The 27845-nt window shown below is 33.9% G+C and overlaps 1 protein-coding gene across 14 annotated transcripts in view; it reads left to right on the plus strand.

Annotated features, from left to right (window-relative positions):
- The window catches only part of LOC126750389 (uncharacterized), a 387538-nt gene that overhangs the window by 103246 nt on the left and 256447 nt on the right, over positions 1–27845 (plus strand). The window contains exon 1 of one of the 14 annotated variants that reach the window (XM_050460008.1): positions 12866–12917. The exons of the other annotated variants lie outside the window; for them this stretch is intronic. The gene's annotated coding sequence lies outside the window, so the exon portion shown is untranslated. Of the gene's footprint in view, positions 1–12865; positions 12918–27845 lie in introns of those variants that run through there. 14 annotated transcript variants of the gene reach the window in all.

The raw sequence follows: 27845 nt of genomic DNA on the forward strand, positions 1-27845 counted from the left end.
GCTAAATGTAATTTAGTATTTGATGACAAGTCGATAATACAATGTACCAGGTGTGCTAAGTATTTTCATGGAAAGTGTGTTAATGTTGACATGCGCGGTTTTCATTTGAGAAAATCGACATGGAAATGTGAATCGTGTGATCCCTCTGCATCTAGTGATAGTGCATACAAAACAGAGCGCGCTAGGAAAAGAAGCCGCACAGATGATATTGTTATTGATTTAGATAATGTAGGAGATATTATGGCCACCTTGCAGCTCTTAGTCAGTAGAACTAACGAGTTAAATCAAAAAGTCGATCTCCTGTTAAACGAAAACCAGAATTTGAAACGTGAAATTGCCAGCCTGAAGGAATGTAAGCCGTCAACAGCCCCATCAAGTGTGAACTCCAAGTTGTCATATGCTGCAGCAATAGGCACCAAAAATGATAGCAAAGTCTTGGTTGTAAAGCAAAAGTGTCCGGAGAAAGATGTAAAGCAAGTGAAGGAGGATTTGAGAAAGAAAGTCAATCCTACTGTTATTGGAGCCGGTTTATCTCTAGGAAAAGCAACCAAAAGTGGCGGCGTTATCATTAAGTGTGGCAATGAGAAGGAGCTAACTTCGATACAGTCGCAGATCCAGAACAACATGGGTGACAACTACAGTGTTGAGGTACCAAAACTTTTAGAGCACAGGATTAAGGTGGTGGGCATTAACGAGTCTGAGTACAACCTATCAGATAATGAAATTTTGGCCAAAATAAAGAGTCAAAATAATGTTCCAGAATCTCCAAACCGGAAAATTCAAATTGTGAGAAAAACTAAAATCGTAAACAAAAAGTTCAATATGATCTTGGAAGTTGATGCTACCACGTATGCAGTGTTTATTGAAAAGGAGAAGATGAACATTGGTTGGAACCGTTGTCCTGTCTTTAACGAATATGGTATCCGAAGGTGTTTCAAGTGCTGTCGGTATGGTCATTTACTGAAAGAGTGTAAAGAAAATAAAGTGTGTGCAAAGTGTAGTGGATCCCATGATGTTAAAGAATGTAATGTAAGTAGCGTTAAGTGTATTAATTGTGTAGTATCTAATGAAAAGTATGGTCTTAGGCTAAATGTCAATCACGTTTCTTGGGATGTAACTAGTTGTGATTCCTATAAGCGAATTGAAGAGTTACAAAGGAATAAATATATTAAGTAGCAATTAGACCTAAATATTGCACTTAACACCAACATTGTTTATTTTAATTGCCAAGGTTATCTAAACAACAAAGATAACATTATTTTACTAGTAAATGACTGGAGGCCTAAGATCTTGCTTTTGAGTGAGACTCACGTAACCCCGGTTATTGAGCCATGTGAGTTGATTATTGATGGGTACAATTTGGAGCAATGCACTAGTAACAACAGTAGAACAGGTGGGGTCTTGGCCCTTATTAGAAACGATATTAGATATAAGGTGGGGTCTGTATTGTCTATTGATGATTATGTCTGGCTGTTGTCTTTTGAGCTATCTATGGGTGGAGGTAAATATTTGTGCTCTGTTCTGTACCATTCGCCTCAGAAACAAGATGCCAAATTTATAGAGTTTTTTGGGGGATATTTAGAGCAAGTTAGTGGATTTAATGGCACCAACATTATCCTTGGGGATTTTAATTTTGATTTATTAAAAAACAATTTTTATAGTAACAAATTATTAAGTATCATTTATACCAATGGGTTTAGTCAAATAATTAAGACTCCAACTAGAATAGTCCAAAGAAGTCAGACTCTGATCGATTATTTAATTTCAAATGACAAATCTCTCTCGCATAAAGTCCATCAAACTCCTAAAATTAGTGACCATTCTATTATATCAATTTCTCTGGATCAATCGAAGGAACAGCCAATGGATGTAGTAAGTTATACTAGGTCTTTTAAGACCTACAAATGCCATAAACTTCAGGAAGAACTGCTTACATGCAATTGGAATAGAAATAGTTCAGATGTTGACTTACTAGCTAATACTTTTGTCAGAGATATTAGAACAATTCTTGACAGTATGTGCCCAAGGATTAAAATTGTGCAAAAACAGAAATATGCCGATAAAAAATGGATAACTCAAGATATAAGCGAGCAAATGCAGGAAAGGGATCGATTATATAAAAGGGCTGCCATAGAAAACAACGACAACGTTTGGAATGAATATAAAGCTATAAGAAATAACATAGTAAGCAAGATAAGAGTAGAAAAGGATAGATTTTTTGCGAATACCATAGATCTAAATAAAAATAATCAAAAAGAACTCTGGAAAAATCTGAAGACGCTTTTGCCAGGAAAAAACCAAAACATGCCTAATGAAATAAAGTTTGAAAATGAAATCATTACACAGGAGGATGATATTGCACATAGATTTAATAATTATTTCGTGAATAGTATTGATCTTATTCTTGCAGATATTCCACCAGCAGCAAATGGCCAAACATATTTCATTGAACCACCTTCAGTCCAGAAAACCTTGACACAATTTAATAAAGTTTCGATGACTAAAATGAAGGAAATACTTAAAAATCTAAAAAACGTTGGTGGTGGGGAGAGTGGCATCTCCAAGCAGGTTCTTTGCGATGTTGCTTATGTTGTGGGTGATCGTCTTCTGGATATTATCAATACATCCTTAAGTACTGGGATTTTTCCGCAAGCCTGGAAACTTTCTACTGTTGTTCCTGTTCCAAAAGTGCAAAACACTAAATTGTGTAATGAATTTGGGCCAATTAACACCGTACCTATTTATGAGAAGCTCCTTGAAGTATGTGTTAAGGAACAGCTACTCGAACATTGTAATATAAATAAAATAGTTGTGCCTAACCAATCGGGGTTCCGTGAGAATCATTCATGTGAGTCTGTCATTATTAATATAGTTGATAATTTTCTCAAGGCCCTTGACTCTGATAATCTAGTACTTGCTGTATTTTTGGATTTTAAGAGAGCGTTTGAAACCGTGAGTAGAGAAATGTTAATTAGGAAATTAGAACGGTTAGGCCTTAAAAATAATGTATTGAAGTGGTTTCAATCTTATCTAAGTGGTAGAGTTCAGCGAGTCATGTACAAAAACAGTTCATCTGAAAGTGTTAATGTAAAGCATGGTGTACCGCAGGGAACGGTCTTGGGCCCCTTGCTATTTTTATTGTATGTAACGATTGTATTTAATATTGTATTGATATTGTATTGTATGTAACGATATGGTGGAGGTAGTGCGGGGGTGTAATGTGGTGTTGTTTGCGGACGATACAATGTTATATGTGGTGGGTAAAGACATTCATCAACTGCAACAGGTCATGAACGTTGAACTCAATAACTTATTCATCTGGCTCTGTAGAAATAAACTAAGTTTAAATGCAAGTAAATCCAAGTTTTGTATATTTGGCAAGAGATCTAGATTAAGTTCTATAGACATGGGCAATGTACAGATTTCTGTGAATGGGGAAAGTATTTTGTACGACAAAGAAATTAAATATTTGGGAACAATTTTCGATGCCAATCTGAATTTCCATGCTCATGCAGATTATGTAATGAGAAAATTTTCAAAAAAAGTTGGATTTATCACAAGAATTGGAAAAAACTTGTCAATGTACATCAAATTAAAACTTTACAACGCCATTGCTCTTCCTCATTTACAGTTCTGTTCAACATTATTGTTTAACTTGCCACAGTATAGAATTGACCAACTGGAAAGAATTCAAAATAGAGCTATGAGACTGATTCTAAATTGTAACCGTTACACGCCTGTTATCTCTATGTTGGGTGTCCTAGATATGTTGTCTGTACATCAAAGAATTTTGTATAACGTTTATTTGTTTATTTTTAAATTAAAACATCAGATGCTCCCCGATTATATTTGTAATAAATTAAGAGTTTTTGGAGATATACATAACTATAATACGAGAAATCGTATAGACTTCATACTAGTCGACAGATGTAACACAACCCAAATGCATAATTCAGTTCTATACAAAGGTTTAATACTATTTAACAACTTGCCTGCTAACATCAAAAATTGTATTACTTTAAATCAATTCAGAGGGCTCTTGAGAAAATTTATTATGAATAAGTAAAATTGTGTTTGTTATTTTATTTTAATTATGTAGTTTTTTAAGTTTTACTATAGTATGCATTGTTTCCGCTCCAATCATCATCTTGATTGTTGGTTTATCTGTTGACTGGGTATTTTTGGGCCAACCGGGATACTGGTTACAGCTTCTTGGAACTACCGAAGCCTTTCTAAGTATTACACGGGGGGACCAATGTGTCTAGTCGGCAAGGTCAACCAAGTTCCAAATGTGTGTCATCGGCTGATTGTAACCGAACCGACTCGATCAACCTGAGTCGACATTATTTTTATTATTATAAGGCAAACAACAATTGACTGTGCTTTTAATAAGTGGGGCAAGGGAATAATGTTTAGGTTAAGTCTAGTTTTAATTTATGGTCTACCTCTGACAGGATATTTCTGGAACCGGGATGCTGTTTCTGGATTACCGAGACCATCCATGGACAAACCGGAGTGTCCTGATACAGTTATAGCCAATTTACACTTTTAGTTTATTTTTCACCTATGTTTTTATTGAATGTAGCTTCTTGCTAAATAAAGATATTATTTATTATTATTTATTTATTTTGAATCATAATCGCTGTTCCGCCAATGTGTGTATTTTCCTCTCTGTTGTTTCGATACAAAAGGTGGCCTGATTTCAGTGTGATGCATTTTTCGTCCGGTAATCTGGTTTCGCATAGGCCCAAGATGTTCCATTTGATATGGGATAGTTCCACCTCTAATTCTTCCAGATGTTCGGTTGATCTCATTGTTCGAATATTATAGGTGGCTAGGTGAAGTTTAAATTTGTTCTGTATTAAGAGTAGAGAGGATTTTTGCCTCCTCCAGAATCCTTGAGGCTTACCTTGTTACTGGTGTGGGATTTGTCATGCGATGATCTACCCACCTGGGGTACTATTTCGTTTGTTTTAAAATCCATCATGGTTTAAGGGGGTTTTTAGCCATAATATTCCACGTTGGTTAAACGGGTTGGAAGATGTGAATATCAGCCGCTCCTGACATGGAGAACAGACGCTGTTTGCAGCCGTCCACTCTGGATCAGACGCTGCGTGGGAACTTTCTTAGCTTCACCTTCAGCACTATGAGTTGATTAGAGTTTTAGAAATAATGAGTGGTATAAATACTTATACTTACTTTTTTTCTATTTTTAAAATATCTGAACTATGGTAAATTCCATATACTTTACTATTTTTTCATTATATTTTGTTTGAATGCTGAGGCCTTTTGGTATTAATATATCTGGTCTATTGCATGGTATTGGATTATCTGTGTGAATTTCTACGTACCGTTATAGTTTGTATTCACTGGTATCTATAATCGTAGTTGGGGAATATTTGTAGTATTTGGTAATGAATATTTGGTATTTCTTCTTGCTAATTTTTGTTATTATTAGTAAACCGAAAATGGTTTTTTTACGGTACGACGGTCACATAATTTCTCTCTCGAGAAACTTTAGCATTAAATGAGACGCGAATTTGAAATATTCACCGCCCAGAGGAGATCCCCGAAAAGAGATAATTCGCACGGCTAATTTATGAACTGCATTACTGACTGATTTATCAACTGAAGGAGAAGTTTTAACTTTTGTACATTTAAATTAAGTGAAGAGGAAAAGAGATTCTACAGCTTAAACTAATTACAAACAAAACTCCACGTAAGTTCCTCGTGCCGCTTATTGGTCCGTATTGTAGTGGCTACTACTATAGTGCTCTATTGACATTTGTTTCAATAAATTAATTTCGTCTCTGAGTACGCTCCTGGTCACTTGTTATCGGACAGTTGACGTTTGACACGCTATTTATCTGTCAAAAGCACCTGGAGGGAGAGGGAGGACATATGTTAGTTGACGTTAAAATCAGGACCGTATTAATTAAGGTTATCATTTTTTTAATGTATTAGAATTCCCATGTCTGCCTATAAAACTGATAAAACTCCATAAGCGTCTTCTAACACTTAATGACTGTCATCGTAATTAAATTACGAGTTAACGGATATAAATAAATAATCGGAAATTATCTTAATAAGGCAATAGTAAAACGTTCCTTTTATCTTAAAAAGTTTATTAATACGGCTAAGGGAGCGTGTAGGCGTAGTACCAACAGAAACGCTTCAGTCGGTTCGTTCAGATTAATCACGAAAGAATTTTTATAATCAACCCCGGAATGACCCGTAGAAAAGGTCAAACCGTTTTAAAGTTCTCGTATCGATGTAGGTCACAACAATTGTCGATATTAGTACGGTCTTTAAAGTTTAGTACCTTCGGAACTCCTTATCCTTTACACCATTTACTGTAGCAATGTAATCCAATCAGGTAATTCTTAGAGAATTTTATGCTCTACTTTTATTGCTCCAGGAGTTTTTTTTCTAAGACATACGGGTTTTGATTAAATAAGGAACAAGTTTTGAGCTAAATTGACCGTACTACATCGGAATCTCTTGATCTGCAGTATGAACTTATCCTTTTTTTTCTTTATGTCAACTATTTTCCGGTCCTTTTCACACCCACTCGGTGAAAATGTATCGATACATTCCGACTGGTTGCACCACTAATAAGATTTCTGGAAATTTCTCGAATATGGCGTGCCAAGGGCGTGAGTTGGATAATACGATCTTACCACCCAAGTGAAGAATTTGGAATTTTTCACTTTTCACAATGAAAAAATAAAATCACTTCGTTACCATTCTTTATAAATGCTCAAGGAAAAAATGCTTATGTGGTGCCATCCCCGTAAGAACCAATGACATTTCTGAGTGTGCTGGGATATCAGTTTTGACGAGTGCTTGGTTTCATATTACTCATTAAAATAATCTGGTTTCATGACTGACTGTCTAGTTTCATAGTCTCAATTTTTGAGGTGCATTATCAGCAAATGATTTTTTTTTAATTAAATTAAATGTGTGCTTTGTTTCATATTAATCATTAAAGTAACGATCTAATTTCATTATACTGACTGTCTGGTTTCATATAAATTAATGTGAATTTTAATTCCAATTTAAGGTAGTCATTTGTCAAAAAGAAAATTGCATGTTACCAGCATCGTGAGCCCTGGTTAAATTTTTGAGGGGGTTACCACAAAATTAAATTATTTTCGTTCAATAAAATGATTTCATAATCGTTCCAATAAAGATTTTATGAATATTCAAAGGACTATCCGGTTTCATAAAATTCGATCTGATTTCATGATAATTAAAATTACGGTGTTTTGAACAAGTTTCTAAAAGCCAAAAAACATTGTCAAGAAAAAAACAAATACATGGCGCCCCTCCCGTAACCTTTGGAGTGAATTACCAATGAATTAAACAACTGTCTGGTTTCATAATAAAGCCATCTGTTCTACTTTATAGTTTTTTTAAAAAATTCATATGAATTTTTTAAATTAAATTAAACGATAAGTACTTGCTTTCATAATCAAGAAAGTAACGATCTGGTTTCATGATTATCAAATGTTTTATAATAAAGTCACTTTTTCTAGTTTGAAGTTTTTTTTATGAATCAAAATTTATTGTGGTCAATTGTTTAAAAAAAAATATATATATGGTACCGCCTCCGATAAGACAATTTAGGGGAAGGGCGTTACCAGCCAATCAAACTTCCTTTATTGAATTAAATAATTGATTTCGTGGTTACTTGATTTCATAATCATTTAAATAGAGATTTTATGATAATTGAAACAACGATTTGGTTTCATAAGATTTTTGAAGAAATCCGATCTGGTTTCATAAAAATTAAAATTACAATATTTTTTTAACGTGAAAAACATTGTCAAGAAAAAAAACTTATATGGTGTCTCTCCCGTTAGACCCAATGCAACTTTTGGGGGCGTTGCCAAGGAGTGAAAATTTTTTACTTAAGTTAAATGATGAGTGCTTGGTTTCATAATATGAATCATTAAAATAACGATCTGGTTTCATGACTCACTGTCTGGTTTCATAATAAAGCCACCTTTTCTAATTTATAGTTTTTCTTATAAATCAATATGAATTGAAAATCGTATTTAATGTAATCAGTTATCAAAAAAAAATTTTTATGGTACCACCTCCCATAAGACCCAATGCAATTTTTAGGGGCATTACCAGTGATAAAAACTTTTTTTAATTAAATTTAATGATGAATGCTTGGTTTCATAATCAATAAAATAACGATTTGGTTTCATGATTATGAAATTACTAACGGCCTGGTTTCATAATAAAGTAACTTTTTTTAGTTCATCGTTTTTCTTTAAATTAAAAATTAGTTGAAAATCCTATTTCGCATAATCAATTTTTAAGAAAAGAAATTATATAGTACCACCCCCCTAAGACGGAATGGCATTTGTAGGGCAAGATTGCCACCAAATCAAACAAACCACCTTGATAGTAGTAAGCATAGGTTAGATATTATTAATGATTATTACTTATTGATTTGATATTTCTATATATTACTTATTTTATGTATTATTATTGTGAATTTAAAAGTTTTTAACAGAATTGTAATTGGGCTTTGCTTGTTTATAAATGAATAAAATAACAATCAGTTTCATGGTAAGCTTTGAAAATTTATCGCTTTGATAATACCGACAAAGAGATAGATATGAAACCAGACCTTCAATTGATTTAATATGAAAACAGGTCTCAACGATTCAAGTATCGGCTTCTGAGTTAGTATGAAATTAATGAGGTAGTTCTTGCAACGGCAGTTAGTCCCCAACAATTCTCAATATCTCGAAAACTAAGTGACGTATTTTGACAAGTGAAACCTCAGGTTGCTCAGAAAACTTTTTTGTACAAATTTCATTTAAGGCTCAGAACGATCCAAGTATCGGCTTCTGAGTTAGTATGGAATTAATGAGGTAGTTCTTGCAACGGCAGTTAGTTCCCAACAATTCTCAATATCTCAAAAACTAAGTGACGTATTTTGACAAGTGAAACCTCAGGTTGCTCAGAAAACTTTTTTGTACAAATTTCATTCAAGGCTCAGAACGATCCAAGATTCAACTTCTGAGTTAGTATGAAATTAATGAGGTAGTTCTTGCAACGGCAGTTAGTCTCCAACAATTCTCAATATCTCAAAAACTAAGTGACGTATTTTGACAAGTCAAGTCTCAGGTTGCTCAGAAAACTTTTTAGTACAAATTTCATTCAAGGCTCAGAACGATCCAAGTATCGGCTTCTGAGTTAGTATGAAATTAATGAGGTAGTTCTTGCAACGGCAGTTAGTCCCCAACAATTCTCAATATCTCAAAAACTAAGTGACGTATTTTGACAAGTCAAGTCTCAGGTTGCTCAGAAAACTTTTTTGTACAAATTTCATTCAAGGCTCAGAATGATCCAAGTATCGGCTTCTGGGTTAGTATGAAATTAATGAGGTAGTTCTTGCAACGGCAGTTAGTTCCCAACAATTCTCAATATCTCAAAAACTAAGTGACGTATTTTGACAAGTCAAGTCTCAGGTTGCTCAGAAAACTTTTTAGTACAAATTTCATTCAAGGCTCAGAACGATCCAAGATTTGACTTCTGAGTTAGTATGAAATTAAAGAGGTAGTTCTCGCAACGGCAGTTAGTCCCCAACAATTCTCAATATCTCAAAAACTAAGTGACGTATTTTGACAAGTGAAACCTCAGGTTGCTCAGAAAACTTTTTTGTACAAATTTCATTCAAGGCTCAGAACGATCCAAGTATCGGCTTCTGAGTTAGTATGAAATTAATGAGGTAGTTCTTGCAACGGCAGTTAGTTCCCAACAATTCTCAATATCTCAAAAACTAAGTGACGTATTTTGACAAGTCAAGTCTCAGGTTGCTCAGAAAACTTTTTTGTACAAATTTCATTCAAGGCTCAGAACGATCCAAGATTCAACTTCTGAGTTAGTATAAAATAATTGAGGTAGTTCTTCTAACGGCAATTAGTCTCCAAAAAAATCTCAATATCTCAAAAACTAAGTGACATATGTTGACAAATAAAGTGTCAGAATGCTCAGAAAAATTTTTTGTATAAATTCCATTGAAGGCTCAGAACGATCCAAGTATCGACTTCTGAGTTAGTATGAAATTAATAAGGTAGTTCTTGTAACGGTAGTTAGTCCTCAAATAATCTCTGTATCTCAGAAACTAAATGGCGTATGTTGGCAATTGAAGTCTCAAATTACTCAGAAAACTTTTTTCTACAAATGTCATTCAGGGCTCAAAACGATTCAAGTATCAGCTTCTGAGTGAGCATGAGATTAATAAGGTTGATGTTGTAACGGCCATTAGTCGATAAAAAAACCTCAATATCTCAAAAACTAAAAGACGTATGTTGGCAAATAAGGCCTCAAATTGCTCAAAAAGCTTTTTTCGACAAGTATAATGAAGCTCCAGGTTACTCAGAAAACTTTTTTGTACAAATTTCATTCAAGGCTCAGAACAATCCAATTATCGGCTTCTGAGTAAATATGAAATGAATGAGGTAGTTTTTGCAACGGCAATTAGTCCTCAAAAAATCTCAATATCTCAAAAACTAAATGACGTATTTTGACAAGTAAAGCCTCAGGATGCTCAGAAAACTTTTTTGTACAAATTTCATTCAAGGCTCAGAACAATCCAATTATCAGCTTCTGAGTAAATATGAAATGAATGAGGTAGTTTTTGCAACGGCAATTAGTCCTCAAAAAATCTCAATATCTCAAAAACTAAGTGACGTATTTTGACAAGTAAAGCCTCAGGATGCTCAGAAAACTTTTTTGTACAAATTTCATTCAAGGCTCAGAACGATCCAAGTATCGGCTTCTGAGTAAATATCAAATGAATGAGGTAGTTTTTGCAACGGCAATTGGTCCTCAAAAAATCTCAATATCTCAAAAACTAAGTGACGTATTTTGACAAGTAAAGCCTCAGGATGCTCAGAAAACTTTTTTGTACAAATTTCATTCAAGGCTCAAAACTATTCCAGTATCTGCTTCCGAGTTAGTATAAAATAATTGAGGTAGTTCTTCTAACGGCAATTAGTCCCCAAAAAATCTCAATATCTCGAAACAGTGACAAGTGAGGTCTTGAATTACTCAGAAAACTTTTTTGTATAAATTTTATTTAAGGCCCAGAACGATCCAAGTATCGGCTTCTGAGTTAATATGAAATGAATAAGGCAGTTCTTGTAATGGCAGTTGGTCCCTAAAAAATCTCAATATCTCAAAAACTAAGTGACGTATTTTGACAAGTAAAGCCTCAGGATGCTCAGAAAATTTTTTTGTACAAATTTCATTCAAGGCTCAGAACAATCCAATTATCAGCTTCTGAGTAAATATGAAATGAATGAGGTAGTTTTTGCAACGGCAATTAGTCCTCAAAAAATCTCAATATCTCAAAAACTAAGTGACGTATTTTGACAAGTAAAGCCTCAGGATGCTCAGAAAACTTTTTTGTACAAATTTCATTCAAGGCTCAAAACTATTCCAGTATCAGCTTCCGAGTTAGTATAAAATAATCGAGGTAGTTCTTCAAACGGCAATTAGTCCCCAAAAAATCTCAATATCTCAAAAACTAAGTGATATATGTTGACAAGTAAGGTCTCAAATTACTCAGAAAACTTTTTTGTACAAATTTCATGCAAGGCTCAGAACGATCCAATTATCGGCTTCTGAGTAAATATGAAATGAATGAGGCAGTTTTTGCAATGGCAGTTGGTCCCCAAAAAATCTCAATATCTCAAAAACTAAGTGATATATGTTGACAAGTGAGGTTTCAAATTACTCAGAAAACTTTTTTGTACAAATTTTCTTTAAGACTCAGAACGATTCAAGTATCGGCTTCCGAGTAAATATAAAATGAATGAGGTAGTTCTTGTAACGGCAGTTAGTCCTCAAAAAATCACAATATCTCAAAAACTCAGTGACGTATTTTGACAAGTCAAGTCTCAGGTTACTCAGAAAACATTTTTGTGTAAATTTTATTCAAGGCTCTGATCTATTGATCTTATATTAGGCTGGCCAAACTAGGCTATTCATGGAACAATAATTATGAAACCAGTTTGGTTAAATATGAAACCAGATTGTGCTATTCGGGAAAAACGCATTAATGCGGAAAAACCATGCGACTAAAATACACGACCGGCGACAAACTAGCGGCTGCTCTTCGCATAACTTCTTCTTTCGCCCGGGCACGAAATTTCCCTTTTCCTCTCTCTCCCTCCTCTCGCCCTGTCCTATTACAAAAACTGGGCGAAACTTCTAAAATGAACTTTTAAGTTTAACTTTCTTGCGAAATTTATCGTCTCCAGGACGACTTACAATGGAAATTCTCCCTTTTTTAAAGTCCGACTTCCCAGTCGGTTTATTTTCTTGTCTCGGCATGGGCAAAAAGTCGCTTATGCGACAACGAAATAACTAGGCGTGGCACTAAACGTAGCTTATTTCGTTATTCTAGGACACTTGACATATGAAACCAAACCGTTATTTGATTTACAATAATGCTTCTTGATTGAAATCAACTGAAATTGATTTTATTAAAGACTAGACTAAACATTGACAGTATGAAAAGATAACGATAGTAAAATCACAATCCTGCGAATCAATTAAAACATCGCTCTTGATAACGAAAAAGACAATTTTTAAGAAATATAATGATTTAAAATAGTATCCTTAAAACAAACCCAAACCTTGAAAAACAAAATCAAATGATATGACAAATGATATTCCATTAGTCAAAGTCAACAACGTCACTTCTGTCAACTCCCTGTCAATGTTGCCAAGCAAAATGGCCGACATAGGATTCTGATCTTCACCAGGCCAGCTTCTGAGAACAGAATCCGAAAGGGCAGAGATCTATGAGGAGACAACATCGTTGCAGATCTGAGAGCGATGGGAATAGAATACGATCCTGAATTGATGCAATATCAAAAAAGGTAAAGAATGATCGTGCTGTTATCCAACCAAAGGTTGTAGTGGTACAGATTCGCGTTCAACTCGAACTGGTTTCATACTCAAATATTGATTGCATAATTCAAATAACTATTAGGTTTCTTAAGTGATATCAAGATTTCCGTGCTTTGATCGTGTCATTTGGTCCTTTTACGTACAATAATGGAACTTAAGGCTACAAAAGATTAATGAAATCAATAATCGAGCGGGAGTACATACCGTATAGATAAATAAATGAAAGAGAAAAAGCACTTATAAGGAAATGAGTAAATAATAAGAGATAATGGATGTTCGCCCCATTGTCGGGCCCGTTGCGGCTTTTGTTTCCCTCGATCGTGAAAAATCGTTTTCTGAAGGCTGTCGGTATTATTATTTATGATTCATATTGATAAAACCCCATGGAAAATTATATATAAATAAATGTGAGGGTAATTTAACTGAATAGGCAGCAATGAAACCAGTTTTCTATTTAACTAATCTGAATTCTTTTAAGTTAACGGAAAAAAATCTGGAAAAAAACATTTCCCTATTTTAAAAAGAATTTCTGTATTTGCGTTCAAGGGTTTAAAAATGACATTTACTGCCTGGAAGAAAGAAAGCTTTTTTTATTTATTTTAGGCATTTAAAAAAATAAAAAATAATATTTCAAGTGCCTGGAAAATATTAACAACCGTCCCTAAAAAACTATTTTTTATTATCTTGTATATTGCAAAACTCGCCTGAAAATATGAAGACCACAGGGAAAAAACGTGCAAAGTCACTATTAATTGAATTTGAGATAATAAAATTTTAAATTTGAAAACGCTATAAATTTTTTAATATTTTTTTTTAAATTTTGATTTTGGAAACAATTCGCGGGTGCATGTGAAAAAGGTGTTATGTCATTTTTTTGTCAAAACCGGTTTATGTCAGAAGCCGAATTTAACCCTTAACTACTGTAGTGTCGATTTAATAGCGTTACGCATGTAGTGCGGTCATGGTGACCGCAAATATAATTACCGCCAAAAAATATATTTTTGTGTTTTTCATATTGTTTTATTATTTATAATAAATATTAAAAGGTTTTTAATGAAAATCGAAGGTAAACAAACAAAACCAGTAAATATATATATTTTTTTAAATGTTTTTATTTCATAAGGCTTTTTTTTCAAAATTTTACAGTTTTTTTTAAAATAAACATTAAACAAAAAGTAATAATTCTAAAATAATATGGCTTATTTTTTCTTAAAGATAAAGGTATGGAGTTACAAAAAAAACTTAACATTACATAAACAACATTATCTAAAAAAAATTGCACATGTTAAAAAAGTTACAAATTATGCCTGCAGTTTATGCAAAGCTTTGTCGAACACTCAACACAAATGGGTTTTGTACACATGTAGCACAAATGAAAAGTTTTTCTTTTTAGTTTTGAAGGACAAGTGTAACACGTTTTCCTTTTTTCCAATTTTTCCATTTCCACCTGTTCCAGACGTCCTTCAGGAATATTTAGAATTCTTTTTATTGTAGACCGTAGATCTCGAGCAATTCTTGGATTATTGGCTCTTCTTTCTAAATGCGGCCTGACTAGCTCATCAGCAAGAATTTTAATAAAGTCGGTTTTTTCCATTACTTTATTGTTCTTATAACTCTGATGAAGAATATAGGCATTTACTCCGCTTATGTCCAAGATTCGGAAAAATATAACCATAGGCCATCTTCTTGTACGGCGAGTTGTAGAGTGTTTGGCACATTTTTCATCTATGGCATCTACCCCGCCCTTCGTAGAGTTATAGTAGGTTACAATTTCTGGCTTTTCCGTGCCATCGTCAAATGATGTCGAATGGTGCATGGATGATACGAGAATCACTGCTCTATTTTTTTGTGGAACATATGAAACTAAGGTTACGTCTTTAGTAAAACCAAATAAAGTTCCATCCTTACCAACTTTTCTGTCTTTTTTAGGTAAAAAATCTGGGGGAATCTCTTTTTTATTTTTTTTAACAGTTCCGACATACGTAAGTGTCCGATTCTTTAATTGCTCGACAAGTTCTAAAGAAGTAAACCAGTTATCGGCGGTAATATTTCGATTTGATCCAGCTATTGGTTGTACTAATCTCAATACAGACTGCGTTGGTTTATTAAATTTTTTTAAATGTTCTTCCAAACCAAATCCATCAGAGTCTTTTCCAGTATATATATACCCATTAAAAAAATAGTGTGTACGTGCATCTGTCATACATACGATCTTGATTCCATATTTGCATGGCTTATTGGGCATATACATTTTAAACCTGCACCTTCCTCGAAAAGAGACCAACATCTCATCAATGCAGCAGTTTACTCCCAAAGAATATAGAGTCTGACAATTTTTGATAAACTGATCAAAAAGTTCAGATATTGCAGCAAGTGGATTTTCTTGTTTCCTGATATTTCGGTCTAAAGAATTGTCAAAGCGTAAGCACGCTAATAGAAATGCAAATCTCTGCTTACTCATCACACATCGAAATATTTCTCGTCCAGTGCCATCGGTTGCAAATATTCTGGATATATTTTCATAATTTGACACAAAAATTGCGCTGTAAAATAACAGGCCGATAAAAGCTTTTAACTCAACAATGTCCAAATCTTGATGCTCTGATCTTGATGAATTTTTTAGATTGGCCCTTTGTTTCTTTATTTTCTCATTAGTCCAATGCAAAATAGTTTTTAACATATCATCCGTGATCAGCAAGTTCCAAACTGCAAAAGGTTGTGCTTCATGCCCTAACAGACTAGCGGATCCTCGTAGAGTTGGTAAACGAAGCACAATATTGTGCTTTGGAGTTCGGCTTCGCGATGTAAAGCTCTCAGATGACCACTTGAATCGGTTTTTGCCATAGAAATTTCTTGATTTTTTGGAAGCTTGGTTTACCGGTTCCTCATAATCCTCAGAATCTTCCTGCTCGTCGGTATTGGCAAACTCCTCTTCTTCCCCTTCCTGTTCTGTATCAGTGTCATGTTCACTTGGTTCATAAATACTTTCACTGGCACTATCTTCATCACTCTCAATTGCAGTCAACATTTCATTTTCGATTTCATCTAACCACCTTAAACCTGTAGACTCAAAATCAGTATCGCAAAACCGAATTTTTTTTGACGGACCTGGCGCATCATTAGCCATAATAAATTTGAATATTCGTTACAAGCAAAGAATAAAATATTTCACCGTTACTGTACTACTGTACTGACCGCAAAAAAAATTTAACTCGGCGTAACTAAAAAAATAGAGACATAAAACACGACGTACTCGCACTGCTTTCTTGAATTGTACTAATTTAAAGGTACAAGGACGCCCAAGGCATTATAACTTGAGAGGGGGCAAATTTTAGAGATCTTGATAAGCGCTGCGGTCATGGTGACCGCACCACAGTAGTTAAGGGTTAAAAACCCTCCTTTATGTAGGCAATTTGGCAACATAACGATTTAAATTATGAAGTCCGAATGTTTTTCTTAGAGTTGTTATGGTTATGTGCTTATCGGTGTTCGCGGAAAATGCCAAGGCCTCAACATCCCGGCTGAGCTTTGAAAGAAGACCGTCTCGACCGTTTTAATTGGAAAGATTGAGTTTAGTTGTTCTTTGTATTTCACTATAGTTGGTAGTTGAAATAATTTTAAAACCGTCTATTCGGTCCGCAAGTTGTTATACCTACTTTAATTTGTCATCCGCTTTATATATATCTCTCATTTAATTTTAAATAAACCATTCTGACGAAAATTTATTGTTTTAATTGTCTGAGAGATTTACCCAAAAAAATGCCCTACATTTACGTATGGGAATAACGAACTAAGTCATTATACACGCGTAAGCCAATTTTTTTCAATGTGTCTAACGAGATAAGTTACACTTTTATCGTGTAAAATGCTCTATGTCAGACATACTACAAATGCATTTTAGTTTTTTTGCAATCACGCGTGAAAAGGAATTTAAGTCAAACATATGGCTTATTTCACAGCAAAATATTTAACACCTGTTCCAGTTCCTATATCTAGTGAAAAGAAAAGTAATCTTATAGATCTGCTGCCATACATTAGCGACACTTTTGCGGATTTTTATAAAAATTTGACCACCACCAAAGACAAAAATGCTGATACATATCCTGATGCAAGTTCAGATGAATCAAGTGATGAGTAATATTTTATTCCTCCTAAAATAATTTGAATATGTTCTTTGTTTTAAAATTAAATGCTTTTAAGTTGAAGAAACAGTTCATTGCTTGAATTGGAGTTTAAAGTTAAGGTAAGTAAAACTCTTTAAGTCGTCTTCCAATATTTAATAAATTTAGAAAAATTTATATATATTCTCTACATGTTTCGAGAGTGTAAACTCTCATCTTCAGGAGAATAACTACAAAAGTAATGGTCTTAAACTAATATAAGTACAAACGCAAAATGATGGAAACTTACCCTTACACTGACATTTTCGCAAGAATGCCACACCTTCTTATGTTAAACCATATAGATTACCTTTTTCACAAAAAGATAAAATACATAAAAAAGTAACTAAAATGTGCCAAGATGGTATAGTTGAAAGGGCACAAAGTGAATGGAATTCTCCAGTTTTATTGGTTCCAAAAATAGAAACTGAAGATGAGTGTTTACACTCTCGAAACATATGTAGAGAATATATATAAGTTTTTCTAAATTTATTAAATATTGGAGGACGACTTAAATAGTTTTACTTACCTTAAATGCTTTTGTTGGTACATTCGTTAATTAAAATAATATTTCCTATCCTTTGTTTTTTTTATTGTGTAAAAAGAGTTATGTCAAAATTTTAAGAAATCTAAATGTTGTAAGTCAAAAAAAATGTAAATACTATTTTAAACCAAACACTAGAAAAGTTTATTTACTTTACAATAAAAATGCTCCTTTTATTCTACTTGATTCTAAGCAAAAAAAAATATATATGTTTAAAATTTTAGTCACAGCCCAAAATAACACTTCAAGTGCGAATTACTGAAATTCGCTATTTTTGACATACAACTTTTTTCCCATGCACCCGCGAATTATTATACCGTATACTAGCTTTTTAAATTATGTAATGAAATTAAAAAATATCAATTAGTTTTTTAAATTTTATTACAAAACCAACCAAAGTACAAAAAAAACAAGACAAAAACGTGCAAAGTCACTTTGTTTTAAATGTTACCGTATTTACTATATTGGTGTTTAGCGCTTATTTTTTGTTGTTTTAACGGGCTTTTCTCTTCTGTTCATTTTAGGGATTTTCTTTGCGGGTAGTACAGGAAGATTGTCGTAAAAGGAAAACGTGCTCTTGTCACAAAATTTTTTCAGTTGCTGTATTTTTCTCTTGTAATAGGAATTTTACCTAAAAAAATATTTTATTAACAAAAACACTATTATTTAAAGGAATTACAAAATAAACTTACCATTATAAGCTCGTGGTGGATAGTGAAACTCCTTTTCAGATAAAGGTGGGCCTCGTATGAGTTTGGAGACTGGTTTAGTTACGATGGAAGTAGTCCAAGATCCATTATAGGTTTCACGATGAAGAATCATTCTTGGATGATTCACAGTGACTTCCAACTCTCTTATTGGTCGACTCAAAAACGGACACTTCTTTACATACAAAGGAGACAAAAATGCACTCCAGTCTCTTATAAGGCTGTCGTTAACTTCTTCTATTTTATAAGGTGTTGGTTTAACTCTAGCTTCCTTGAAAACCCGAACCCAGTCTGAAGGTAATTATACCCATATTTTTGTCACACTCCATAAATGAGTGGCCCCTAATCGGAAATACAACTTTGATAGTTTGAAACCTCTTTTTTTGGTGGACCAGGTAGTGCAAATAGCGAAACACTGTAAAGTTCTTATTTTGTCCTCCACAAGAGTCGCAAAAAATTATTGAAATCTTAACGCTACTAGGAAGATGATGAGTAACATAATCTTCTAAAAAAGAACATACCTCATTAGAACCCTTCTTAGCTACTTCTTCTGAATAGGTATAAAATACTGAATCAGCATCCGAAAGTCTATGGATGTTAAAAGAATAAAAAGATAATTGACGCTTATAATAGACGTCATTAGTCGTTATGTTCGGGACTGGTAAGTTTTTTTGGTAGTCCATGGCCACCGCTTCTATCTCTATTGATTTCCTACTTTGAAGTCGAGCTTGTCTCTTCCTAGCATAAAAGGCTTCTGTTTTTTTCTTATGAAGTTCTTTCTCTAATGTAAGCTTTCTTATTTTGCGATTTAGGAACTCTTTTATTTCCAAAGTGATGTTTTGGGTAAGCCTTACATTTAGCGACTTTAATCTAGCATTGAATTCATCGCACTTGGAACAGGTGTCAGAGCGGGGATATCCAAAACTGATATTAAAATCAGTCGAAAAAATAGTTCTGTAAGTTTCGTAAGACACAGATTTATCTGGATGTTTTAATTTATACATTGAGTGCATTTTGCGAATGTTCAAATCTTCAGGTAAGTAAATTTTCTTTGACTTTTTATTGCTATAATGACTAGACCTACCCTTAAACGAACGAATATGAGAAATAACACAGTTTTTTATATCTTCTTTAAGTGCACGATGTTTATAGGATTGTTTCCCCCTGTTGTCCTTAGGAGCAACTCCTTTGACTAGAAGTGAAGTGTAAATAGTCTGAACTCTTCTTCGTGTAATTCCATAAAGTGAACAAAATGCTTTAAGGCATACTGGAATGTCGACTGTTCCTTCATTACGTAGCACTATTACCTTATAAAAGTAACTAGCCTGCCGGAAGTGACTTTCTTCTTCTGGGCGACGATTTCTTCGTTGGAAAACAGGACTTAGAAGAACAAGGCCACACAGATAGGCACTTTGTTCGTCCCAAGAACCTAACTCATTAAAATGTTTAATAATTTTAGCCCGTTCATTAGGTAAAACTTTTTCACAGCACTGAAATCGCTTACAATGACAGTCTGGCCCTACTTCATGACTCTGTAAGCGTATTTTTTTTGAAACATCAGACATACGACCAGTTATTTTACGTTTTTTAGATAGTCCACATATTTTTTTATCTAATTCGTCACCACTAGTGTCACTCGCCATGTTCACTCAGTTAAAATAATCGGCAGACTGACCTACGAGCTTAAAAAAATAATATAATTTTCTCAACCCAACACGTTTTTTCCTGACTTAACACGTTTTTATCTAGTATCGCGATGACATTGCACGTTCTTTCCCTGCATAGTTATTTAAAAACTGCAAATATCCAGTGACACAGTGCGTTTCTTGCCGGTATTAATTGCTTATATGAAAATATTCTTTGAAAGGAAACCCATAAACGTATTATCTTAATTTTTATAAAATACTGACTTTGCACGTTTTTTCCCTGTACTCTTCATATTGTAACGAAATTCGGGAACACACTTTTATTGTCAACGTCAAAAAAACATTAACCTAACTCGCCTTGACTGTCGTTTAATTGTTTCCAAGGTAAAAACTGACTAAACAATTAAAACTGAACTAAATTGTCACGAGGCGCGTCCTTTTTAAAACCCGATGGAACAGTTTCGAAATATTTAGAATTATCTTCATTGTTTTTGCCCAAAGAGACCAATCATTTTAGTAGAATACGGACAGTCAAAGCAAGCAAGTATACAAATTCTAGAAAATTAGAACTACAGGGATTTACAATAATATAACCTAAATTGGAGCCAAAGTGTGGCTCTCGAACAAGATGAACTACTTAAAAACTAAACACTATAGATAAAAATAATAAACCAAACGTAAGTAGAACCCTAAAGAAACCCTACAAATCAACTTTAACTACAGAATACTAATAAAATGGTACAAAAACTAGCTGAATAATTAACGTATTTACATTTTCATAATAATGCTCCTCTCTCAAGTTTGATCGTCCCGATCAAACATGGGACCACCTGAGTCATGATAGGGCGCTAGCCGGACGATGTTTACAATTTTTATCTTCGCTGTCGGATGTCGCTGGATACGGTACACTACGTCGTCGATTCTGGTGACCACATTGAATGGACCTTCCCAATCCTTCTGGAGCTTTGGTGACTTGCCTTTCATCCTCCGTGGATTGTATAACCAGACTTTATCCCCAGGATTAAAAGCGGTAGAATTTGCCTTTATGTCATAACGTGATTTCATTCTGTTACTTTCTAGATGAAGTTTATCCCGTGCTTGTTCGTGAACAATTTGTAAACGCTCTTGTAAATGGTCGACGTACTCCTCAAGGGTTTCAGACTTATGGGGTCTTCCAGTAATAATGTCCAAAGGTAAACGAAGATCATCACCGTAGACAACTTTTGCCGGGCTTTTTTCCAGTTGACTTGTCGATAGAAGAACGATATGCCAATAAGAATGGTTGTATACAGGTATCCCAGTCGGTTTGCTTAGAGTTTACCACCATCCTCAAATGGTCAAATCTTTCAACCATTCCATCAGACTGAGGGTGTAGTGGGGTTGTACGGGTCTTATTGATTTCCAGCAACTGGCATACTTGTTGGAATATTTGTGACTCAAAGTTCCTTCCTTGGTCTGAATGTATCTCTCTGGGTTCACCAAATCGACAAATCCAGTTCTGGAACAGCACTTCAGCTACCGTCGTTGCTTCTTCGTTTGGAATCGGATAAAACTCGGGCCACTTACTAAAGTAATCCATAGTAACAAGAGCATATCGGTTTCCGGAGCTACTAGTAGGAAAGGGTCCTGCTACGTCTATGGCAATTCGTTCAAAGGGTGCATCATCTTTCCTCTTGTCCGGGTTCTTGGACCCTTGCTTGACGAACACTGCTCACACTGTCGGCACCAGCGTTCAACATCCTGATGACTGTTCAGCCAGTAAAACCGTTCTCTCACTTTTGCCAAGGTCTTACTAACTCCAAAATGTCCTCCGCCGACACCACCGTGAACAGCTTCAAGAACTTCCGGAATCCGTTTTCGAGGAAGGACTGTCAGATATGTCTTTTTTTTTCCATCTACGCTCTCACAGACTCTTTTTAACAATCCATCTTTTATAACCAATGAATTCCATTGAGACCAATAAGCTTTTAGTTCTGGAGATTTGTCAGAAATATCTTTCCATTCTGGTTTTGAAATTTCTCGAGATTTCAGTTTGTAAATAAGACCAAATACTACGTCATCACACTGATCTTGGATTAAACTAGTTACATCTCACTCTTTAGAACTGGGAAGGCCAATACGATTACAAGTAAATATCTCTGGATGCTGTTTTGATTCCTTTTTAAAACAATGTTGACATGTTTCAATACAGGGTCTTCTCGATAAAGCATCGGCATTTTGGTGATATTCGTCTTTCCTATGTTCTATTGTAAAGTCATACTCTTGTAATCGTTGAAGCCACCTTGCTATTTGTCCTTCGGGGTTTTTAAACTGAAACAGCCATTTCAACGAAGCATGGTCGGTTCTAAGGATAAATCGTTGACCATACAGATATTTATGGAAATGTTCAATAGCTTTTACTGCTGCCAATAGCTCTCGTCTGGTGACACAATAGTTTCTTTCTGGTTTTGATAACGTTTTACTGAAATAAGCTATCACTTGCTCGCCATCTTCATATTTTTGTGATAGAACGGCCCCAATTCCAACATTACTTGCATCGGTATCCAAAACAAAAGTTTGTCCAGGAATCGGATATGTTAAAATTGGAGATGTGCATAGTGCTCTTTTTAACCGTTGAAATGCTTCTTTACAGTCTGTTGACCAACTAAATACCATTTTGTCCTCCGTAAGCTTAAGTAGAGGCTTTGCAAGATTAGCGAAATTTCTTACAAATCTTCTGTAATAGGTACAAAGGCCCAGAAAGCTTCTTAACTGGTGTTTGTCAGTGGGTCGTGGCCAATTTTCGATCGCCTCTACTTTATCTGGATCAGTCTTGACACCTTTTTCTGATATTACATGGCCAAGGTATCGAACTTCTTTTTGAAATAAGCAACATTTTTTAGGACTTAGCTTCAGGTTGGCCTCTCGCAGTTTAACAAATACCTCTTGAATATTCTTTAAATGATCTTCAAATGTTTTTCCCAGTATGATGACGTCATCCAGATAAACTAAAAATGATTCCCAAGTCATTCCAGGTAAAACTGTTTCCATAAGTCACTCAAAGGTAGCTGGAGCATTGCAGAGTCCAAAGGGCATTACTGTAAACTGCCAAAGTCCTGTTTCAGTCGAGAGTGCGGTCTTTCCCTTATCTGGGTGCATCTTAACCTGCCAGTATCCACTCTTTAGATCCAGTGTTGAGAACCATTGTGAACCTGATAGCGTGTCCAGGGTGTCGTCAATTCTTGGTAGGAGATAACTGTCTTTCTTGGTAATGTCATTCAGTCGCCGATAGTCTACACAAAATCTAGTGGATCCATCCTTTTTCTTCAGTAGCACAACTGGAGATGTCCAAGGACTCTGAGAAGGTTTTATCACCCCTTGTGTCCTCATTTCTTGAAGCATTGAAGAAACTTCTCCTTGTTTAGCTATCGGAATTCTTCGAGGTGCTTGTTTAATCGGAGCATTGTCTCCAGTATTAATTCGATGCTGCACCAAATCAGTTCTTCCCAGGTCATTATCGTGCAAGGAAAACACATCTTGATTTTCTTCAAGAAGACGTCGCAATTTACTACACTGGTCTATGGTTAAATTGGCAGAAGATTTTTCAAAAAGGTTTTGTAAACATACAGGAAAAGGTCTGTTTGAATACCGACTTCTATCAGCATTTTTCATGACTGCCACTACTTCAGAGCATGCAATGTTCTGTCTTTGTTTTAAGTGTTGATCATATCCTTTTAAATTAAGTAAGTCATCTTTCATGGTCCTTATCAGGTCTTCATTTTCCTTTTTCAGGTCAGATTTAATTGTCTTTAGTAAATCTTCCTGTTTCTTGTCTCGCTCTTCTTGTTTCCGGTCTCGTTCTTCTTGTTCTACTTTTTGCTCTTTAAACTTCCTTAATAGCAGCTCCATCAATTTCTCGGTCTCCATCTTCTCCTGACTTCTTGTTAAAGGCATCCACTAAAACAAGCTTCCAAATATCCTTTACTTCTGACACCAATTGTAACGAAATTCGGGAACACACTTTTATTGTCAACGTCAAAAAAACATTAACCTAACTCGCCTTGACTGTCGTTTAATTGTTTCCGAGGTAAAAACTAACTAAACAATTAAAATTGAACTGAATTGTCACGAGGCGCGTCCTTTTTAAAACCCGATGGAACAGTTTCGAAATATTTAGAATTATCTTCATTGTTTTTGCCCAAAGAGACCAATAATTTTAGTAGAATACGGACAGTCAAAGCAAGCAAGTATACAAATTCTAGAAAATTAGAACCACAGGGATTTACAATAATATAACCTAAATTGGGGCCAAAATGGGGCTCTCGAACAAGATGAACTACTTAAAAACTAAACACTACAGATAAAAATAATAAACCAAACGTAAGTAGAACCCTAAAGAAACCCTAGGAATCAACTTTAACTACAGAATACTAATAAAATTGTACTAAAACTATACTAACTACTAACATATTGGTAGTTGCCTCACAAATCCCATTAAAGTAATGCCAACCAACCGAAAGAACGAACCGTGGAAAAACGAGAATCTCCATATCACATAAACTAACCGGGATATACAGAAACGGATACAGTTTGTCGCATTATGACGCCAAGATAGGAAAAAGGAGGAGAGCCTAGGGGGGAGGGTAGAAGGGAGATGTGCACCGAGGAAATATATATTAAAAATGAGATTTACCGGGAAAATAACAAAATGTAATTTTACACCTGAATGCGGCTGGATCCGCGCCTCTGTGCCTCTCGAATTTTGAATTAGATCGTGCTGATGTACAGGAAAGAGGGTTGAGGCATGCGCTCTGCCGATCGATCCCCGTCAAAATCGAAAGTAATCTCGAAGGGGATTATTCGCCGTCGGATTATCTTAATCTGGATGCCGACGGGAGGACGAGGAGGAGGGAACAACATGGAAATTTCCAATGCATCAAGTATATATAATATGCAACAACCCTAGCGGGAAACCAAGCAACTATACTCAAAAACCAATTATAAAACCGACTCGTTATTTGATTAGTTATGAAATCAGTACGAAATGAAACTAAACATTCATTTGAATTTTTATGAAAGCAGTTCGTTATTTGAATAATCAGGTGAAATAATTGTAATTTGACTTGAACATTCTATATTATTGTAATGACGTTCTGGTTTCATATTTAGTTAAATAAAAGTTTGATTTCATAGTCAACACCTTTTATCAGGAAACTCGAATAAATGTAATTTACTTTATATTATTTAACATTTATATATATGATCCGATGATTATGAAGCCAGATCGTATTTGAATTAGAAAAGAAGCATATCGTTTAAATGGATATAAAATCATATTCATGAAACCAGAACATTCTTATGAAAACAAAAAAGGATCGTTATTTAAATGGGTATGAAACCAAGCAGTCATTTCACTAATTATGAAACCAAATCGTTATTTAAATTTCTGTGAAAAGAAATCCTTGACTAAAATGAATTATCATAAGATCAAACTCCTTGTAATTGTTTATGAAACCAAACATTCACCGTAAGCCTGGTTTCGTCACATAACGATCTGGTTTCAACAATTTTTTTAAGAAAATTCGTACTAATGTTATTTGTATTAAAGTACTTTGTTTTATTTAATTGATTCCTGTTGCTTTTTTAAATTATCAAGCAGATGGTTGTTCCATCAATCATGAAACCAAATCGTTATTTACAGAACCACGTTACCATTTAATTAATTGATTATGAAACCAGTTCGTTAAGAGACCCTTATTAGATTGAATGAGTATCAAGACCAGATCATTATTTCATTAAACATGATATAACTAGAATCAAATTTAAGAGAGTATGAAATCAAATCATCATCATCAAAAGACTGTAAAGTTGGAAAAATTACTTTATTATGAAACTAGACATTCATGTCCGGTTTCATATGTTTGGTATATTTTGCTGTATTTAACTGATTCCTGCTGATCTTTTTAATTAACAAGCAAATGATTATTCGATCAATAATGAAACCAGATCATTATTAACAGAATCAAGTCGCTATTTAATTAATTGACTATGAAACCGATTTAACCAAGCATAAATTTGACTATTTATGAAACCAGAGCGTTATCAATCAAATCGTCATTTATAAAATTAATTAAGGCTTTATTTCAATTAGTATGAAACCAAACATTTATTTGACTACTTAAAAAATCTATTAAACTTTTATAAAAAAAAACATTTATGTTCATGTGGTGGTAACCTCACTTCAAAAATTGCATTGGGTCTTACGTGGGGTGGTACCATATATTTTTTTTTTTTTGATAATTGACTACATTAAATAGGATTTTCAATGAATTTTGATTTTTAAGAAAATCTAAAAACTATTTTAAGGTGACTTTATTATGAAGTCAGGCAATCAGAAATTTGATCAAAATAAAACCAGATCGTTACTTTTTTTTTGAAATTTAATACGAGTTTTTTTTACATTAAAATAATGCAATGGAACCAGATCGTTATTTGAATGTTATTAAAAAAATGCATTGGGCCTTACGGGGGTGGTACTATATATTTTTTTTTTCTTGACAATTGACTACATTAAATAAGATTTTCAATGAATTTTGATTTTTAAGAAAATCTAAAAACTATTTAAGGTGATTTTATTATGAAACCAGACCGTCAGTAATTTGATCAAAGTGAAACCAGATCGTTACTTTAATGGTTATAACACCAAGCTCTCATTATTTAATTTAATTTTAAAAAATCCGTTCGTTGGTAACGTTCTTAAAATTGCATTAGGTTTCATGAGAGAGGCACCATGTAATTTTTTTTCTTCATCATATTTTTAAATTTAAAACCGTTAATTTAAAAAAAATATTTTTGGTAACACTCAAAAAAATAGCATTGAGTCTTAAAGGGGATGGCACTATACAATTTTTATTTATGCGCATTAAAAATTATCAAAAAAAGAACTTTGTTATGAAACCAAACAGTCATTTGAATATAATGAAACTGGATCGTTTCAACCAACATTTAAATTTATAAACTAAGTGTGATCTAGTGGTAATGCTCCAAAATAATTACATTGGATTTTATAAGGGTGATACCATATAATGGTTTTATATTCACCTACAAAATATTTAATATAAAAATATGTTTAATTTAAATATGATAAAATCAAGCAGTTATCATTTAATCTGATAAAATAAGTTTTGCTTGGTTTACAGGGGTGGTACTATCTATTTTTTTTCTTGACAATTGACTACATTCAATAGGATTTTCAATGAATTTTTAAGAAAGTCTATAAACTATAAAAGGTGATTTTATTATGAAACCAGACCGTCAGTAATTTAATTAAAATGAAACCAGATCGTTCAGTTTAACTTAAAAAAAAATCCATTTGTTGGTATCGCTTCCAAAAATTGCACTGGATCTTATGGAAATGGCGCCATGTAATTTCCATTAAACATTTCTAATTAAAAAAACCGCAATTTTAATTAACACGAAACTAGATCGGATTTCAATAATTTAAATGATTATAATTATTTAATTAGAAAAATCATTTGTTGGTAGTACTCCCAATTGACTATATTAAATAGAATTTTTAAGTAATTTTGATTTTTAAGAAAAACTACAAATCAAAAAAGTGACTATTATGAAATCAGACAGTCAGATGTCCTTCTTCAGTGTAAAACTAGGTCTTATGAGGGTGGCACCATGCTAATTTTTATTTATTCGCATTAAAAATCTTTATTAGAAAACCAAATGATTTAATTGATTATAATGAAACCAGACCGTTGCAGGCACTAATTAATTTAATAAGTTTGATTTTCTGGTAACTCCCCAAAAATCGCATTGGTTCTTCTAGGAAGTGGTACCATATAATTTG

This window comes from Anthonomus grandis, chromosome 2 (assembly GCF_022605725.1).
Source record: "Anthonomus grandis grandis chromosome 2, icAntGran1.3, whole genome shotgun sequence".
Classification (NCBI taxonomy): Eukaryota; Metazoa; Arthropoda; class Insecta; order Coleoptera; family Curculionidae; genus Anthonomus; species Anthonomus grandis.